The following is a 14,755-nucleotide window of genomic DNA, read 5'->3' as shown; positions in this document are numbered from 1 at the left end:
AAAACAAATATATTTTAATTTTCTGATGAGCTATTATTTAAAAAAAATAGTTATTGTATGTCAGGTTAAATTAAAATGAATCAAAAAAAGCTTCCTTAGATTATTTTAACTAGAAGTAGAAATCTACCTCTAAAGGATCTATGCTATCTGCCTGATAGCATTATGAAGATGAATAGCATAATATTAAGCCATTAAACACAGAAGTTAAAAAAGTCCTATAATTAATAACTGTTAGTTCAGGAACCACACACCACTCTTTCTGGAAGCAGAGACTGGCTCATATGTCAACTTAACCTGTTTGTCTTACTAATCATCAAATCTTCAGTTGCCACTGCCACCAAACTATACGCTCCAGATAGAAATTACTCTAAAATCTACAAAATGAAGTAAGTGCTAACATTTCTAAAACAGCCTTCATTGTAAGAGAATTAAAAATCGTTTTCATGTAGTGCTCAAAATTAATCTGTTGATATTTCATATGTTTAAAGACTGCATCTTGGCCAGATGAATTTAAAGAGAAGTTTCTGTCTTTTGCATCAAGAATCAGTCTGATTAAAAGACTCATTTAATGAACTAATTCTGGAATAGATGGAATTTCTTTCATGAGCTTATGACATAATCATCATGCATATCTTGGGAAACTCTTCTTTAATGAATCACTGTTTTTTCAAAGTGTAAAAATGACACTATATTGAAGCTGTTTGAAGGTAGAGCTCAATAGGCTAATGGTCATAATTATGTTTCTTCTTTTGAATGTTTTTAAAAGGAAAGAATTGGACCAATAGGGAGAGGCAGCTGTCCTTACGGTGAAGATCACTGTAGATGATTATTCTTTGCTAAGTTTCACCTATTTGTCTACAGCCACAAACAAAGCTCAGGACAGGCTAAACAGTTTTTTTTTAAATTTGTTAAAAAGATATATTGTATGTATCCTAAAAATATCGTATAACATCCCTTCTATGCAGAATCTAAAATGAAATGAGACAAATGAACTTATTTATAAAACAGACTTACAGAGAACAAACTTATGGTTGCCAACCAGGGAAGAATAGGAGTAAGAGATAGTTAGGGAGTTTGGGATGATACATACACACTGCTATATTTAAAATGGATAACCAACAAGATCCTGTCCATAGAGCAGAAAACTCTGCTCAACTTTATGTGGCAGCCTGGAGAGGAAGAAAGTTTGGGGGAAAAGGGATACATGTATATGTATGGCTGAGTCCCTTTGCTGTTCACCTGACTATCACAACACTGTTAATCAGCTTTACTCTAATATAAGATAAAATATTTTAAAAAGGGGATACATTGAAAGAAAAGTGAAAGTGAAGTTGCTCAGTTGTGTCGGACTCTTTGCGGGCCCATGGAGTTGTAGCCTACCAGGCTCCTCCGTCCATGGAATTTTCCAGGCAATAGTATACCAGTGGGTTGCAATTTCCTTCCCCAGGGAATCTTCTTGAGCCAGGGATCGAACCCCGGTCTCCCGAATTGTAGACCGATGCTTTACCATCTGAGCCTCCAGGGGAGAAAGCAGATATGAATTCTTGTCAAATAGTGGCTGGAGGAAGCCAAATCATTATGGGCCTCATTCAACTTAATTTGAAATCTAAACTTGGCAGGAGATAACATGAATTTACTTTTCAGGAGTACATATGTTTGAGTGGTATCTTGAGTGAAAAGAAAGAATTTTGAAATGTACACAGAAGTGATATAAGAGAGTAGAGGTGTGGGGAAAGGCTAGTGTTCAGAAAAGAAGATGAAAGAAAGATAATTTCTAGTATCCAGTCTTGGATTATTTATACATAAATACAAGTAGCAATACATGTCTTAAAGTTTATTCTAAGTAGGCCTAACATATCAGAGGGAATCCCAGGTAGCTCAAATGGTAAAGAATCTGCCTGCAATGCAGGAGACCTGGGTTCAATCCCTGAGTCAGGAAGATCCCCTGGAGAAGAAAATGGAAACCCTCTCCAGTACTCTTGCCTGGAGAATCCCATCCATGGACAGAGGAACCTGGTGGGATACAGTCCCTAGGGTAGCAAAGAGTTGGACATGACTGAGCGACTTCAACATATCAGAATATTGATTCAATATTCTGGGTTTTGAGAAAGGATTAAGTTAAGGGATCAAACCCAGAACTCCCACATTGCAGGTGGATTCTTTACCATGTGAACCACCAGGGAAGCCAAAGAATACTAGAGTGGGTAGCCTATCGCTTCTCCAGGGGTTGTCATCCCTTCCTGACCCAGAAATCGAACTGAGGTCTTGTGTATTGTAGGCAGATTCTTTACCAGCTGAGCTACCAGAGAAATCCCAACTTATCAGAATATTGATGCAATATTCTGGGTTTTGAGAGAGGATTACGTTAATGATTTCAAAGTTAATTGAGAATTTCCTCTGAACACTCTAAAGGGAGGGTATCTGTAAATGCTGACTAACAAGAATTTACATGTTACCTTTCTTAGATAGAACTAGCTGAGCCATGAATAGATTAATCCTTAGGTATACATTAGATCAGTAGCAGTACCACCCATGTGGAAGTAGCTCTATTCATTTTTTTCCCATTTGAAAATAACTTCATTAGGAACTATCACATACCTCTGTATTATCAGGTAATGCATGTAAAAGCCCAAGGTACCTTAAATCAGCTAGGTAATCCTGTAGTTCACTTACAATTTTCATAATTTCGAATACTTTGAAACCTACTCTTGGCTCTATACTGTTTATCTTAATTATATCTAAGTGAACTTTTCCATCATTATTCTTGTGGCTGAAATCTTGTTAGGTTACAAAAACTTCTGGATACTAAGTTACATTATCAATAACTCCCCAAATTTCTAATTTTGTCTCCACCTTAGAACTTGAAGCAATTTCTTGCTGTGTGCCCACCATCATGATAGATCCTATAGGGAGGATAATAAAATGAATAATCCTCACCATTACTTACATTAAATTTTGATTCTTTGTTTATATTAAGATCATTAAACTATACTTCAGGAAAAAATGAATGATATTAAATCAGATCAGATTAGTCGCTCAGTTGTGTCCAACTCTTTGCAACCCCATGAATCGCAGCACGCCAGGCCTCCCTATCCATCACCAACTCCAAGAGTTCACTCAGACTCACGTCCATCGAGTCAGTGATGCCATCCAGCCATCTCATCCTCTGTCGTCCCCTTCTCTTCCTGCCCCCAATCCCTCCCAGCATCAGAGTCTTTTCCAATGAGTCAGCTCTTCGCATGAGGTGGCCAAAGTACTGGAGTTTCAGCTTTAGCATCATTCCTTCCAAAGAAGGCCCAGGGCTGATCTCCTTTAGAATGGACTGGTTGGATCTCCTTGCAGTCCAAGGGACTCTCAAGAGTCTTCTCCAACACCACAGTTCAAAAGCATCAATTCTTCAGTGCTCAGCCTTCTTCACAGTCCAACTCTCACATCCATACATGACCACAGGAAAAACCATAGCCTTGAGTAGACAAACCTTTGTTGGAAAAGTAATGTCTCTGCTTTTGAACATGCTATCTAGGTTGGTCATAACTTTCCTTCCAAGGAATAAGCGTCTTTTAATTTCATGGCTGCAATCACCATCTGCAGTGATTTTGGAGCCCAGAAAAATAAAGTCTGACACTGTTTCCACTGTTTCCCTATCTATTTCCCATGAAGTGATGAGACCAGATGCCATGATCTTCGTTTTCTGATGTCGAGCTTTAAGCCAACTTTTCACTCTCCACTTTCACCTTCATCAAGAGGCTTTTTAGTTCTTCTTCACTTTCTGCCATAAGGGTGGTGTCATCTGCATATCTGAGGTTATTGATATTTCTAATGCTATGTAATTTCTACCTTGCAATTGCTCAGTTACAGAAGACTTGAGATCTTTCTGACCCCAGAAAGATCTCTTTTTCAGAATTGGAGAAACAATATAAAACATGACTTTTGGAAGTATAAGCATTGTGAATTTATTATTGTTTAAATATCATATTTTTAATAATATAAAAAAGTCAATGTAGTACAAAAATTTACTGTATAGAGGACATTTAATACTGAAGAAGTGATATGTTTTGATTACATTCAAACAATAGGTCAGATATAGAGACTAGAAAAATATCTCCTAGCTCCAGTTCCTTTGGGTTTCCCTATGTTGCCTCATACCTAGGGATTTAGCCTAGGTATGCAAAATCCTGTGAAATGAGTTAATGACATCCTCAAGATAAAGTATGAACACCCAATTATACACACAAGTGATCAAATGATCTTTATTATTGAGATTTCAGTTGCAAATTATTATTTTTAGACTAATGTATTTGCATGTCATTTCAAGCAAATTTAAAAATCAATGACTCAAAAGAATTATATTTAGTGAACAAGGTGAGCATTATCTTTGTTTTTATCTACTTCATCAGTGTTTGAATGATACTCTTGCTAAAACATCCACCTTCAACTTGTGTAATAAATTATGTATTTTCTCAATCTTTTTTCAAGGTAAATACTTATTGCTTACTCAATTTCTTAAGGCCTTGGGGCTAAATAAGGGCCAACTTACTATACAAAAAGAGAAAAGTAAAATAAAATGACAATTGAGAGATCTCCTTTCAACAGGAGGCTTCCCTAGTGACTCAGATGGTGGCCTATAGACAAAGTGGATACGAAGACTCTAAGCACATGTGTGTCCCCTACCATCAACATATCAGGATTTGAAGAGCAATTTCAGAAACATTTGATAGAACCAATTTTTTTTTAAATAGAAATATCAATTATACTATTTATTTGATCAGGTTTGCACTGAAACTACATGAGAGATTTTGTAGCAATAGCTACACTGAAAATTTAATATACATCAGCATGTTAGGTGATCCCAGTTAATGGACAATGGATAGGTCATGGACAATGGACAATGGTCCATTGGTCAATGGACAATGGATAGGCCAAAGTGGAGTAGTTTTTGGAAGTCTGGATTTAAAAGTATGTGACAACATGTTTTAGGGCATCATGAAAGAAGATTTTTCAAACCTGTGAACAATAGCAATGATCTTGGAGTAAATAGCAAAAAAAATGCTTTGTTAATTTCCAAGTTAAACATAAAAGAAGTTGTCCAGAAGAATATGAGGAAAAATTAAATTTATACCAAGAATTAAGTGTTGCTTATAGATAAAAGGGACATGGGCAGAGGTAGTTTGAGGGCATTTGATAGAATAGTCAGCACAAATGTTTTAAAGAAAAATGCATACTAACTCTGTGACAACAGATTACTATTTTTTTTCTTTTAATCAGCCTTTTTATTTGCCTGCTTCTCAGTTTTTCATTTAAAAATAATCAGTTGTATCAAAAAACTATAAGGATCCATCTAGTCCTACAAAGAATAGCAAGGCGAGATAAGAAAGCCTTCCTCAGTGATCAATGCAAAGAAATAGAGGAAAGCAATAGAATAGCAAAGACTAGAGATCTCTTCAAGAAAATTAGAGATATTAAGGGAACATTTCATGCAAAGATTGGCTCAATAAAGGACAGAAATGGTATGGACCTAACAGAAGCAGAAGATATTAAGAGGTGGCAAGAATACACAGAAGAACTGTACAAAAAAGATCTTCATGACCCAGACAATCATGATGGTGTGATCACTCACCTAGAGTCAGACATCCTGGAATGAAAAGTTAAATGGGCCTTAGGAAGCATCACTAAGAACAAACTAGTGAAGGTGATGGAATCCCAGTTGAGCTATTTTAATCCTAAAAGATGATGCTGTGAAAATGCCACATTCAATATGCCAGCAAATTTGGAAAACTCAGCAGTGGCCACAGGACTGGAAAAGGTTAGTTTTCATTCCAATCCCAAAGAAGGGCAATGCCAAAGAATACTCAAACTACTGCAAAATTGCACTCATCTCACAGGCAAGCAAAGTAATGCTCAAAATTCTCCAAGCCAGGCTTCAACAATAGGTGAACCATGAATTTCCAGATTTTCAAGCTAGATTTAGAAAAGGCAGAGGAAACCACAGATCAAATTGCCAACATCCATTGGATCATAGAAAAAGCAAGAGAATTCTAGAAAACCATCTACTTCTGCTTTATTAGTTATGCCAAAGTCTTCAACTGTGTAGATCACAACAAACTGTGGAAAATTCTGAAGGAGATGGGAATACCAGACCACCTGACCTGCCTCTTGAGAAACCTATATGCAGGTCAGGAAGCAACAGTTAGAACTGGACATGGAACAACAGACTGGTTCCAAATCAGGAAAGGAGTATTTCAAGGCTTTATATTGTCACCCTGCTTATTTAACTTATATACAGAGTACATCTTGGAAATGCCGGCCTGGATGAAGCACAAGCTGGAATCAAGATTGCTGGGAGAAATATCAATAACCTCAGACTGGTTCCAAATAGGAAAAGGAGTATGTCAAGGCTGTATATCGTCACCGTGCTTATTTAACTTATATGCAGAGTACATCATGAGAAATGCTGGGCTGGAGGAAGCACAAGCTGGAATCAAGATTGCCAAGAGAAATATCAATAACCTCAGATATGCAGATGACACTACCCTTATGGCAGAAAGTGAAGAAGAACTAAAGGGCCTCTTGAGGAAAGTAAAAGGGGAGAGTGAAAAATGTTGGTTTAAAACTCAACATTCAGAAAACTAAGATCATGGCAACTGGTCCCATAACTTCATGGCAAATAGATGGGGAAACAATGGAAACAGTGGCTGACTTTATTTTTCTGGGCTCCAAAATCACTGCAGATGGTGATTGCAGCCATGAAATTAAAAGACGCTTACTCCTTGGAAGGAAAGTTATGACTAACCTAGACAGCATGTTAAAAAGCAGACACATTAGTTCAACAAAGTTTAACTTATCAACAAAGTTCCATCTAGTCAAGGCTATGGTTTTTCCAGTGGTCATGTATGGACGTGAGAGTTGGACTATAAATAAAGCTGATTGCCGAAGAATTGATGCTTTTGAACTGTGATGTTGGAAAAGACTCTTGAGAGTCCCTTGGACTGCAAGGTGAGCCAACCAGTCCATCCTAAAGGAGATCAGTTCTGAGTATTCATTGAAAGGACTGATGCTGAAGCTGAAACTTCAAAACTTTGGCCATCCGATATGAAGAACTGACTCATTAGAAAAGAGTCTGAAGCTGGGAAAGATTGAAGGCAGGAGGAGAAAGGCACAACATTGGATGAGATGGTTGGATGGCATCACCGACCTGATGGATATGAGTTTGAGAAAGCTCTGGGAGTTGGTGACGGACGTGGAGGCCTGGAATGCTGCCATTGGTGGGGTCACAAAGAGTCGGACACAACTGAGCAATTGAACTAAACTGGAGTCCTACAAAGCTATAAATCATTAGAAAACTGAATATAGGACTGCTTAAAGCTCTGTGCTCAGAAATGGCCCAAAAGATTTCCAAGCATCAGATCTATAACAGAGAGAATAGAAATTACAATTTATATTATATTTAGTTGGGACTTGTAAGAGAAAACAATAACTCTTCCCTGCTCACTATTGAAAATTTTTGAAGATGCAGTTAAACTTCAAAACAGTAATAGAGAATGATAGAATTAATAATAGAGTGTTAGAGAGTTGTTCTGGCTACAAGTACATACCTTTTCAAACTAGGCACTAGAAAATTTGAACCAAAAATTTAGTCTTATTCTTTTTAATTTAATATGTCTTTATAAACAAACACACTTGTTTGTCTTTATATTTATTGCATGTTTTTTCCCTCAGAATATATTTGAATTTCAGCTAATGTGTTTCAAGCTACATGTATGTATGTATATATGTTTGTGTATATTCATGTACAATTCCACCAAATATTCTATGAAATACCAGGTAGAATATGAGAATTTATAAAAGCATACAGTGTCATTTTCCCCCAGTAAAGGAAACACAGAAACTATCTTAATAGGATATGTTGAGGAATATATTTATGATTTCTCTGAAAGATAAATTCTAAGGTGTGCTATGGTTCAGAAAACTTGCTCTTTTGATAGTAAACTACATTCTAAAGTATTTTGTGGTTTTATATGTATGCATGCATTAGTGTTTCTAGTGATATGGCAGTCTTTGTGTCACAGGATCCTTTATTTAACATCCAAAGGCTTTGGAAAAAATTGATAGAAAATAGGGAATAATAAACTTTTCCAGAAATATGTAACTAAGATAGGCACACTGTATAAAATGGAATCCCAAATGATTTAAAGTTAATTTGTTACTAATTATATAGTAGTAAATGTGAAAAACAAATTTATATGTGAGATAATAAAGAATAATAAATTCAGCATGGCCATGATTTGTACTTATAGATAGGCAGGTCTCTTGCTTAAAGTCTAATTAAAAGTGCAGCCAAATTTGATTTAAAAGATGTGGATATGCCCAGTGAGGTCATTTTTACCTTTGGCAGTTGATAGTTACTGTTTACTGGAATTTCTCTTACCTCAGGTGCTATTCGGTGTCATACAGAAAAACATTTGACAGAGAAGTGTTGAACTTTCACCTGGAGGGTTTGTTTTCTCTAAAACAGCCTAAAACAGTAAAAGTACATCTAAAGGCTTTCTTGAGTTATTGTTGCCAGGTCTACTTCCCAGACTCATTAAATCACAGCACTCATTTTCCCTAAATCCAGGATCTGTTTCTCACTGGCAGACATATTTAGATTCAACAGATTAAAGGCTACCAGTTATCTGTGTTGCATTTCCCTTTGTCTTATATCTAGTCTCCGAGAGAGCAAAGAACTTTTAGTCACAGCAGGAACTTCCTGTAAAATACAGTAAATGACTGTGTTTTCCTCCTAGGCCACACCCTTTATTCTTTCTAGGTGCTGGGCATTTCTCCATTACTTTAGGTCACTTAAACAGAAGTCAATAAATGAAAATGTGTTTTCATTTATTTTCAATAACTAGTAGAAAATATAAATAATATAACATTAAGTATATTAGCAAGACTTTAAGCAAACACGCCACACAGTGGAAAGGCTTGTCCCATTGCTGCTGCTGAGTCATTTCAATCACGTCTGACCCTTTGCAACCCTATGATCTGCCGCCTTGTCAGGCTCCTCTGTCCATGGAATTTTCTAGGCAAGAGTACAAGAGTGGGTTGTACTATGCCCTCCTCCAGTGGATCTTCCTGATCCAGGGATTGAACCCAGGTCTCCTGCATTACAGGCAGATTTGTTACTGCTGAACCACCAGGGAAACCCAAGACTTGCCCCTCTGGCCATTTTTAAGTATATTGTGACTGACAGGTTAATATAGACAGAAAATTAGATAATCTGGGAACGTTATAAAAATGGGCAATTTAGGAAAAACTGGCTTGAAGTTAAAAACTAGCAAAAGTATAATCCTGACAGGTATAAATGAACTGTGGCATAGGCTGATTGGAAATTTCACTTTGATGTGTTCATGCTTGGGTCTGCATAATTTGGGAAGAGGGAAAATTTTATCAAAACCAATCTATTCCATAAAAAGATTAACTTGCTTTGAAAAGAAGATTAAGGAGGACTTGGGAGATAGGATAGAAGACAAAATGAAACAATAATAAAGTATCTAAAGAAAAGAAACAGGGCTTTCTATTAGGGGAGAAGGGTGCTTTTTTTTTTTTTTAATTTGGGGTTTTCCTACAGAGGGGAAATCCACACCCTAATGACTATTAGAATTAATCTGGAGTCTAATGAACTCTGCTGAGTTCTGAGGAGTTTGATTCTTAATTGTAAGTATAGATCTATCCCACTAAATGAGCTTTTTTGATATGAAAAAAACCTCTTTCAAGATAGGTACTCTTTGTTCAACTGATTGTTTTTTTAATGGATTATTGCATCTTGGAAAAAGACTAGGGTTTTTCCACATCTAATGACAAGCTCTTTCGTTTTTGGAAATGCATAATATTCTTCATTATCAATAAATAAATGTAAGCTATTTATTTATCCTAAACTACAAATATAAATTATTATATGTAGAAGTAAAGGCTCCAGTTGCAAAGGATCTTTCTTAATCTCCTTATAATTTATTATCCTTAATGACAAAAGAGAAACCCTTATGGTATCTTCTAACCCACTATTTGCAAAGCCTTATATTTATTTTCTTACTAACAGCATCAAGAGCTCTTTTCCATGTGATACATGTAATATCTCATCACCTTATCCCAGATCCAACACATCCTCCTGTAATTATGTCAAGTTAAGAACATGAGGTTAGTTGTTTTGGTTACAACTCCATGCTACAATGAAAGGTATGATATTATAATTCATCATATTTTCATAATAAAATGTTATATGCATATTTATTAGTAAACTTATTTTAAGTGTACTTTTCATGGAAAAGGGAATGCAAAGATGAACTAAACATGTCAATCTAGTGCAAGTGTTCTTCTAACTTTTCTGTTGATGCTATTTCTAAAGTAATTTTAAAACTTCATCCATTTAAGTTACTAGATCATTTGCAAAGTGTAATATTTGGCACATTTTAAATGTTGATATTTTAAACTATAACTGCTATATTATTTTCAATGAAATATAAATGCAAGAACAATTTAATACCTACACAATCACTTGTAGAGAAATGAGTGTTCTCTTGACAGCTGGAAATTTCTTAATCTCCTTGACATCATATTCCACTCCACTATCCACCTTTTGCTTACAGAATTGTATTCTATTGAAATATATTTTTTTAGTTTTCCAATTCTTTTAAGCGACTACATTACAGGAGAACCAGGAAAAGTCATAAGAGAGAAACAGTACGTGTAAAGACGGAGTGGAGCAAGGAAGATGGAGGGAGGAAGAAGCAGGTCACTGAGTGAGCAAGTGAGACTTAAACGCTATCATCTCGCAGCATCTTCCTTTTCCTGTGAAGCATTCGCATGGTTGCTATGCAAACTTTTCCTAGGAAAATTTTCAATGAAGTCTTCCCTGACCGAACTATTTTATGCAACAAAACATATACCTAGGTTGAAATTTCATTAAAAAACTTACCCGTTTGAATGAGTGTTTTAAAAATCCTTCTCAATTGCTTGACCATTACAATTTTATTAGAATAATAATAATGATGGTGATGCTGATGATAGTAGCTCACACAAGACTTACTCAATTCCAAGCCATGATCTAAGCACTAAATGTTTCCACCTCTACTTCTATCGTGCTTTCCCGGTGGCTCCAATGGTAAAGATTCCGCCTGCAGTGCAAGAGATGCGATTTCAATCCCTGGGTCAGGAAGATCCCCTGGAGAAGGGAATGGCTATTCACGCCAGTATTCTTGCCTGGAGAATTCCATAGACAGAGGAGCCAGGAAGGCTACAGTCCACGGGGTTGCAGAGTCAGACATGACTGAGTGACTAAGACTTTCACTTTTGCAGAAACTTCTATCAGTTCTTATAGATAGTAACCACCAAGTCTGGAAACATCAATGATACATAATAGATGATGACCAATTTATAATACATAAAAATGTAATATTTACCTTTTCAATCTTTATGATCACATTATTAAAAAAATATATATAATAGGTACTGTTTATCCCAGGTTTACCTATGTGGAAACTGAGGCACAAGTAGATTTATTAATTTAACCAAGTGATTAAAAAAACTATTTGATTCAGGGTTTGAACCAAAGAGTTTGCCTCTAGACTTTATACTCTAGATCAGAACATAATAAATTCATTACAAAATTTGATACATAATTTTAAACACAAAGTAAATTTTGTTAGAAATATATCAGATGAGATGAAGAAAGTAGAGAGGCCATGTGTACTTTCAAAAAAGGTTTGGCAAACATCAGTGTATCTGTTGTTTCTATACTCATTTTTATGGCCTCGGAGATTGTTATGTCCTGCAGAAATACTTTGTATAATATTAATAGTGAGACTCAGAAGGGTGAAATAGTATGTGTGTGTGTAAAGAAGTAAAAGGAAAACTATGAAAGAAAAAGTGGAAAGGGTGACTGGCTGGCAACTTAGACCTTAGGAATTTTGGATCTGGAAATTGATCTCTATACAACAAGCATTTTCTGCCTACTCCTTAGGTATATTCATAAGCCAGTTTGGATCATTGATCTAAAGTATAAGACATATGAAACAAAAAAATGCAATCTTACCAAAAATAAAAATGCATTGCATTTGAAAACTATTAGGCTGAGCACTGTAGTCAGAAAAATGAATAAAACAAATTATAATTTAATGTAAAGCAAATGTGAACAGGAATAAACAGGTAAATGTATGAAAGCTTATAGTATCTACACTACATAAAGGGCTTCCCAGCTGGCACTAGTGGTAAAGAACCCACCTGCCAATTCAGGAGACTTCAGAGCTGTGGGTTCAATTCTTGGGTCAGTAAATTTCCCTGGAGGAGGATATGGCAACCCACTCCATTATTCTTGCCTGGAGAATCCCATGGACAGAGGAGCCTGGAGGGCTGCAGTCCATGGGGTCATAAAGTGTCAAACACGATTGAAGCGACGAAGCATGCATGCCCACTACATGTAACAGGTGCTGTGCTGCGCTTAGTCGCTCAGTGGTTTCAGACTCTGTGACTCTTTCGGTTGACATGCCCTCCTCCAGGGGATATTCCTGATCCAAGGATGGAACTTGCTTCTTCTCCTGTGTCTCCCGCATTGCAGGCGGATTCTTTGTCCACTGAGCCATCAAATAAGTCTGCATATAATTTGGTTCCCATTAAACTTCAATGACAACTTACTTTTACCTATTAAATGTTAAATAATTGTCATTATAAATAGATTATCATAATTCATTACATAATTACCATTAACATTGATACCAGAATTTCTCTTACTGAAGGAACTATTTTTTGTATGTAAAATACATCAAAAATAACATATGATAGAACCGATACATAAAAACAAACATTTGCAATTGCTTAAATATAAAAAGAAAAATCTCCTCTCCATGAATCAATGTTAGAAAGTGTATTATTTTCACTCCTATAAAGGAAGCAGGGAAATGAGTGATAAAGAGGAAGAGAGAGGATCCAGAAAGATGGAGAGGCTGGAAATAGATAAGATATTGGGAAAACCAAGTGATCTTTATAAATGACGATGTCTACCACTTGATCTTAAATTGTTTACATTGCTAATATGTGAATCTCTCCTGAATATTTCGTATGAAAATATTCAATGCAGTCTACTACATGCAAAACAATTTCTGTGTCTGGAATTTTTTATAGAGATCAAAAAAAGAAATACTTTGGGGATCAATACAAAAGAGGACAGCTTTATGCACTAAAATAGAGTATGATTAAAAGTAAGCTAAGAAGGAGATTTCAGAGAAGTGTATTTTCAAAGAATACCACCATTTATAGGACGCATTATAATATGGAAATATCTTACAGTTTAGAATACTTGTAGATTTTTTGGCAATGAAAATGAGACCCCCAAGTCACTGGATCAAGAACAATACTGAATTATTGAAGAGGTGTATTACACTTAGGTTCATGCTTTATTTTGCATATGAGATATGTAAGCTAACATAAATGACAAGTATATATAGCAAATGTTCCTCGTCAGTTGTGCTAAACTCATTTTGTTGAATCCATAATTTTTATTTGAACGATTTTTATTGGAAACACAGCTAATTATACAGAAAGATAAGAATTGGTATTTTTTTGGATATTCCAACTATTAAAAAATTGCATCTTTTAACTCTTTAAAAAATTACACTTAAAATATATGCTATATGTTTTTATACCTATTCTTTGTAAGAGGTCATCAATTACATCTTCTACAACAATGATGTCCCCTAGTTTACCTGTTTTTAACTCTGAGCAATAAGACAGTGTGCTATTCATTTTTCAAGGAATGGTAAGACAATTATGCATGAAGTTGATCTACATGAGTAATTTAATCACTAAATATATAATTTGGGGGGAACATTCTAATACAATTTGTAATACACTTAGCTGAGTTTACAGGCACTATAAGGTGTAATACACAGAGGTTTAAAATAGCTCTTTACAAATGCTTATTTAATGTAGCTCAGGGACAAGAAAGACAGACATAACAAATTAAAGGACAAAAGTAGAATGTAAAATGTACCCTTTGGAGATGATGATTAAGCCAAGAGCCAAAGTGAAAGAAGAGTTAGAATTAAGGAGAATCTTAGAGTTTATTTTTCTTTTTCTCAGATTTAATCTCCTATTTTACAGATAGGGAGACAAAACTCCAATCTATTTATGTGACATGCAAAGTCAAAAGCTTAGCTAGGAGAGATATGCTCCACAATGGACCAGCCCTCAGTGGCCAGCCTCTTGAATTACACACCAGTGGCTCCTTTGCTCCTGGTGTAAGATGTAGTAACCAAATCACTGACAACTTGGGGACTTACCCGCTATGGTCTTGGATTAGAGAAAACCAATGTGCTTATAAATTTTCTCTTTAAAAAAACACCAGATCATAAATACAAAGTTAAATCCAGGGTCCTGAAAGTGTCTTATTTGAGTTTAAAGTCCTATAATTTGTTTCATTAGTGGAATACCAATACCCTTTTTTTTTTTTTTTTGTAAATTTACCTTAATTTAGTTCTCACTGTTCTAATCAACCTGACTCTCTCTTGATTCTCTGACCTATTCATAATATTTGCTAAGAAAACTTTCACATTATTCTGTGTAAAAGTACACTCTGATCGTTAAGAACCAGGCATTACTCCTGCCTGAAGAGCCATTGAAGAAGGTATATAATTATTTCATGGACATAAAATTATTTCTATTAAAGAGACATTTTTATTAATGTATATAAAACTAAAATGTATAGAGATGCTTAATTTTCCCC

The 14,755-nt window shown here is 35.5% G+C and overlaps 1 protein-coding gene across 4 annotated transcripts in view; it reads right to left on the bottom strand.

Moving 5' to 3' along the window:
- Positions 1-14,755, bottom strand: part of CALCRL (calcitonin receptor like receptor) — a 131,916-nt gene that overhangs the window by 90,045 nt on the left and 27,116 nt on the right. The window contains exon 3 of one of the 4 annotated variants that reach the window (XM_044932631.2): positions 11,066-11,153. The exons of 2 other annotated variants lie outside the window; for them this stretch is intronic. The gene's annotated coding sequence lies outside the window, so the exon portion shown is untranslated. Of the gene's footprint in view, positions 1-10,954; positions 10,979-11,065; positions 11,154-14,755 lie in introns of those variants that run through there. One more of the 4 variants, XM_044932636.2, reaches the window with a different exon arrangement.

This window comes from Bubalus bubalis, chromosome 2, assembly GCF_019923935.1.
Source record: "Bubalus bubalis isolate 160015118507 breed Murrah chromosome 2, NDDB_SH_1, whole genome shotgun sequence".
Lineage (NCBI taxonomy): Eukaryota > Metazoa > Chordata > Mammalia > Artiodactyla > Bovidae > Bubalus > Bubalus bubalis.
Note: the sequence above shows the minus strand (reverse complement) of the source record. Positions and strands in the feature narration are given on the sequence as shown.